Here is a 6,468-nt window from a genome sequence, read left to right on the forward strand (position 1 = left end):
GTGGTTACAAAGAGGCATTGCCTAGCCCAGTCGCCTTTCCTAAGTGGGACTCTTTCCAAGGGAGGAACTTGTACACCTTGTGATCCCGAGCATATTGGGCTTTCCAGGTCTAGCGTCTGGGGTCAACATTCTGCCTTTCTTCAGCCTTGGCTGAATATGCATCCATGGATTGCTTGGATGCTCCTTTTTTATTGAACTGCCCCACAAGTTGTTGTGGGAGATGACCTTACTCATACCGGAGACGACCTTACTCACACTGTTTCCAGCCGGTTCCCTACCTCTGACTTTCCTGTTTTCACGAAGCTAACCCAGCTATTTTCTTTTTTATTTATTTGTTTTGGAGACAGTCACACTCTTTCACTCCAGCTAGAGTGCAGTGGTTCAATCATAGCTCACTGCAATCTTGGACTCCTGGGCCAAACCCATCCTCCTGCTTCAGCTTCCCAAAGTGCTAGAATTGTAAACCTGAGTGATGGTGCTCACCTAACCTGTTTTCTGATGCCTCCCAGCTCTCGGCAATTACCCCCCCCCCCAAATGAAGGGTTATAACGACTTTCTGCTTGGAGCCTTTGGCATCATTTTCTCTGTTGGAGTAAGTCCTTGAAAGGGTAAAGAGGCAGTATACTCACCTAATGGACTATAGGGGAATGTTCTGTATCTTTTCCCTGTCTTTTACTAATTTTTTTCCTTTAGTCCTTCTCTGAGATTCCCTTCTCTTCCGAAGTAACATCTCTTCTGCAAGGGGTTGGGCCCATATTTTGTGGATCTGAAGCTTATATAATTTGGGGGAACAGTATAAGAAAAAGACAAAATTACAAATGTAAAAATAGGTGCAGAGCTGGTGCAGGGGAGGCACTCTGAAGCCTAAGCTTTTTAAGCTTCATTGTAAAGTCTTGCATTAAAAAACATAAAAGCCAGCAGGGACATCAGAACATAGACAAGCCTTGTCTATGCTGGGACGTGCACTGATGGTATTGTGGGGAGCATTGGGAACTGGAAGACCTGCAAGTTCTTCCAGGAACTGGTTAAGGTCCTTGGGCAAGTCAGGCAGCCTCTCGGGACTCTCCTTGCCTCATATGTAAAATGAGGATCTTGGACTAGATCATTCTGTAAATGTCCCTGTGTCTGGCCTTTTTTACACTGACTGGCTTTGATACTGGACTCAGTTGAAGAAAACTGCCTCTTTTCTTGCTGTGGTCTACTTGCTGGTCATTCTGCATTTGCTTATTCTCATGACCACTGTGTGCTGGTCTGTCACTTTCATGTTGCCTGGAAGAGCTGCTTCTCGATTATCTTGAAAAAGGGGGGCTTGCTCCCATTTAAGCAAACAGGTGCTATCTCCATGGTGATCTGGCCTCTGGGAGAACTAGTGCTTCTAAGACAGATGTGTTACATGCCTCCTGGACCACACAGACCTCAGGATAGGTTGCAGTCTGGGCTTAAGTGACCATCTGTGTGTCCCCCAAAGAAATTCTTCCCAGAAGAGAGACGCTGATTGGGTTGGTTCTTACCATTCAATAGGGGGTGCCCCTTTTGAGCACAGTTGAAAGATGGGGCACACCATAGGAGTTAGAGGCCAGACTAGTGGTGTTAGGGTAAGTCTCTGTACTTACTTACAGTTACCTGTTGGCAACTTTATGTAGCCAGAATTGCCTTGGATTACTTTTTTTTTCAAAGGAAGTTGTGGGCATGAGAAATCTTTAAATTTCATGGGCCTTTTCTCCCTATCTGGTCTTTTGGGGCAAGAAACATGACTTGCCCATTTGTGTATTATCCAACATTAGAAAACTGCCTAGCACATGACTGATAAAAAATTACGTGATATATATATATATAACATATGTAATATATACACACATATATAATATATATTTATAGGGAAGACTTTATAGAATAGATAAAATTTGAGCTGGATAGAATTTTGATAGGTAGAGGGTGGTAGCAGAAGTATGAGCTGGCAGTAGAGGGAGGCAGCAGAGGGAGGCAGGTATAAGGGACTTTAGGAGGAGAGTGTTCGAGTCTGGCTAGGACTTGAGTAGCATAGGGAAGTAGGCTGAATGATACTATAACACACTCAAATGCTACGGCTCTTCAGCTCTATTCAGGCTAAGGGGCTGGAGTTTGTTACTGTGGTTGAGGGAGTAACCTAGTTATGGCACTGAGAGCGAGACTTACCTGAGGGCAGTGTGGAGGGGAGGGGATTAGTCAGGAGGCTACTACAAGAGTCCAAGCAGGAACTGAAGAAAGATCCGACCCAGTACAGCAGCAGTGGGAATGGAGAAGAAGGAACAGGTTTGGAAGCGCCATAAAGGATACGCAATAGAAGTGGCAACTAGCTGGGTGTGCAGTTTACGTGAAGAATTCCAGGACGATGCAAAGGTATTGAGCCTAAAGGAGGGAGAGCACAGCTGCAGCAGAAATAAGAGCATCTTAGGAGTGTGCTTTAAAAATTCACATTTGACATGCTAAGTCAGATGTGCCATGGCAAAATTTAGGTAGTAATTACCTAGCTTCGTTCTTAGACCAGCTCCATCATCATCTCTGGGGAAGCTTGTGAATGATATGTGGATTTCTGGATCCCATCCCAGATCTACTGAATCAAACTCTCTAGGGCATGGGCCCTGAGTGTAATGGAGAACACTCATTTTTAAAGAAGGACTATTTTTAACAGGTTTCTTATAGGGGTTGGGGTAAGGGTGAGGGTAGAGTTCTGATGATAGCCAAGTTTGGAAAATAACTTGCTTTACCTTATACCTAAAACAGGAATCTATTGCAAAGCATTTCTGGTATTTGTTCCTCTAGCCTCTGTTTTCAAAAAGAATGAATACAAAGTTCCTTGGGTTGCTGTGCAAGGTTTTCTGGGCTTTTCTGTTCAGTCCTAGCTATGGCTCAGCCTATCTGCATATGTGTCATGAGTAGGCACAAAAATTTTCGCTCCTGTGCCTTTGTCATACTTATCTCCGCTCCTTTTGTCCACCTAAAGCTCTCCCATCTTTCCAGACCACCTCATGCCCTAATTCTTCCAATGAAGTCTTTTCATTCCAATCAAACCTTCAGCAAAGTCTGCCCTGTCCCAACTCTAATAACTTCTATTATTGTACCATTCTTATGGCACTAAGAGAAAGGTTATGATATACACGAACAAGGTAATATGAGGTGTCCTAACTCACCTCATAGACCATAAATTCCCTGACAGCAGGGACTGTGTCTTATTTCTCATCTCTCCTGTAGTATCTAGTCCAAGGTATGTATAGAGAACATAAACTAATGACTTAGTACAAGTCTTAATTGATTGCTCAATGTGGTGTGTGTGTGTGATACAATGTGGTGTATGGTCCTGAGAATGATCACTCTTCTCTGATCTAATACCACTGTCATCTCTACCTCCTTCGTCCTCCTACTGAGTTTTCCTGGAAAAATCTAAGGTAGGTGGCCATGGAGCCTTTGCAACTTAACCAGAAGAAGACTGGAAAGACTGGTGAACATGAACCCAGGTGTCAACTCAGGGGATGAGAGCAGCAGGAAGCATGTGGTTCAGATGTGTAGGTGTGGAGGCTACTGATCCACATGCCCCTCGGCTGCTTCTTAGCTGGGCCAGGTATAGCAGTGTGGATGTGGGTGGACCTCCGTTTTTCCAGCTGCTCTGTTAAGCCTGAACTTTTCTCTTGGGACCAGGCATACAGCCTAAGGGCTTTCAAAAAGGTTATGGTAGTCATTGCTGTCCACTAAATCTTCCCTCGAGGAACATGGTTGGGTTGTATGTCCTGGCTTCTTCTGTTTGGGTTGGTCCATGTGACAAGTTCTGGTCAATGAGTGGAAATGGAAATCCATCATTCTTGGGCTGAACATTGAACTACAGGTTGGGGCCTTCCAAAGATTTATTTTTATCTTATCTGGTGCCCAGCAGTATTTGAGAAAGTGGCTGCTATTTTAGTCTGCATCTTGGAGGAAGGTGACATTAAACAGAACCTCTAGCAAACCACAATGAGCACGCAACATGAGCAGGAAACTCTTCACTATAGTAAGCCACATGATTTGGGGGTTGCTTGTTACCACAGCTTCATGTAGCCTATCACGACTGATACAAAGGCTTGGGGAAAGTTGGCCAGGGGTGGTCTGTTCAAGCTTAGCTTCACATACACTGTCTGAGGGTTGCCACAGTGAATGCTACCCTGAAGCTGTTAGACTAGCAGAGTGCTGCAGAATTTTCAGCTGGGCCCCCACTCTCTTCCTCAGAGCAAGTGCCAAGTCCCCAACAGAACTCCCTTGGCAAAAGATGCAGATGGGGGATGGTTTTCAAGGCCATGACTCTGAGGACCAAGCCAGATCTTTTGCTGGGAGCTGGGAGACTCCCCTCCAGGTTTGGTTGGCTATAAACCAGTACCTTGCAGACATTGAGCACCCAAGGACAGAGAAAAGTCAATGTGTGTCCTGTGGGTCTGCATGCTGCCTAAACCCACCCTCAGCAAGCCAGAAGTTGTGCTGAATTGTCTTTCTTTAACAACCCATGTAAATTTCTTAGTCTTGTTTATGAAACTTCCACCTCTGTTTTAATTTCAAAAGATTATTTTATTAACCACAGAAAAAAGTTGATGATTGGATGCTTTCCTGGAGAGGTGACCCTCTCCTGCACCCACATCCCTCCTTCCTCTGGACCACCATCCCTGGGAGACTGTGCCTCTGTCTGAGAAGTAACACCTATGGTTGTCTCGGGTGTTGCTGCATTTCCACCATAATGACATCACCCTCGATCGGCCAACTTGGAGGTAAGATCCTGATGTGGCATTAGAGGGTCATGGGCAAAGTGGGTGTGTGGAAAATGCATGGAGAAAGTTTTAGTGCCCTGGGTGTCCATGACTGTCATCCAGGTTTTCTAAAACCTCAGTTATTCTGATATTCTGATGTCAAAACCTGCCTACAAGGGTGGCAACAGCTTAGAGAGGGATCATCCTAGGGCCTCTGCTTCTGCTCAGGAGTCAGAGCTTTGAGTCACAGCAATGAAGGATTAAACAACAGGACATCCCAGGCCCCCTTGGCCAAATGACAGGCTCTGAGCCTGAACTCTTCAGCGTGGGAGTGACAGCACCCTGGACTGGTAGAGAGGAGGAATACAGTAGGAGATAGTTGGGCCTTACTTTAAGCAAACTCCAAATATGGAAAAATCCAGACTTATATGAAACAAACATTGGATTTTGTTTTTAGGTTTATTTTTAAAATTTGATAGCTATGTTATTGAATTTCCTCATAACTAAGATCTCCACAGATTTTGAGAATAGTGTTCTAGTTACAAAAGTTAGATTTTTTTCACCATTCACATTTGGGAACACTTATGTGCAGAACATAGCCCACTCCAGCAATGACATTATTAATCATAATAGAAGAAAACTTATTACTCAGATTCTGACTCATATTTATAAGAGATTTTGAAGTTTATATGGCTGATCCTTGAGTCATCAAGTTTTGGTGACCTCATAATGAATACATTACTGCCTGATGATGTTCAGAGCGGAGGAAGCCTGTCACATTAGAGGCTAGTCAGATGAAATTAGCAGTATTTTACAGGGACACCGAGTCCTTTCTAGCTTGGGTAGAGACAAAACCCACTTAGTAGAAATTAGTCAACAAGTCTATACTGAGTATTTACTAGGTCCTCAGTGCAGTGTTGGGCATGAAGTGTATATAATTAAGGTGACCATATTTTCTAAATAAAAAACCTAAGGTTTTTAGTATAACAAAATATTTTTATGTCACTTTTTGGTGCTAAGAGATAGTCTGGGTTTGATTTGGACATCAAACAGAAAAATCTGGGAAAATTTATAATTCATCTGTAAAAGAATATCTGAAACTACAATTGTCCTATGAAAATAGGAATGCATGGTCATTCGTTCAACAGTTGCCTAGGGCTAAGCACAGTTATGAAAGTTGCCATCTTTCTCTCAAGGAGCTCTTTGCCTAGTGTGAGATGGATGCACAAATCAACAATAAGGGGATGAATGTAAAAATAAGATTCAGTAGAATGAATGAGTTCTGAGTCTTTCCTGGGAGCCAGGGAAGATTTCTCAAAGCAGGTAAACATGAGCTGAACAGAGAAGGATTAGCAGGCATTTGCTAAACACACAAGGTGGGTCAAGGAATATTCCAGACAGGAAATAGAATGTCTGAAGCATGTAGAAATAGGGCCAGACACAGAGACTGACAAGAAAATTCAGTATGGTTAGAATGGGGTGTGGTTAGAATGGTGGGTGATCACGGGGAGGGTAAGTGGTAAGATCATGATTAGGTTTGTATACCATAGTGCTATCAAATCATTTTAATCATAAGCCCCCCTTTTCAAATGAAAATCCGAAAAGTGCAATGTAGAAATCAGACCAATGAGAAACTTTTCCGTGGGAACATTGGAAGGGGCAGGGTTGACAAGCCTCTCTGCAGCTTGACCTTCTCCCCACCTCTACGGGAGGTCTCAGAAGA

This window comes from Nycticebus coucang, chromosome 11 (genome assembly GCF_027406575.1).
Source record: "Nycticebus coucang isolate mNycCou1 chromosome 11, mNycCou1.pri, whole genome shotgun sequence".
In the NCBI taxonomy this organism is placed as follows: Eukaryota; Metazoa; Chordata; class Mammalia; order Primates; family Lorisidae; genus Nycticebus; species Nycticebus coucang.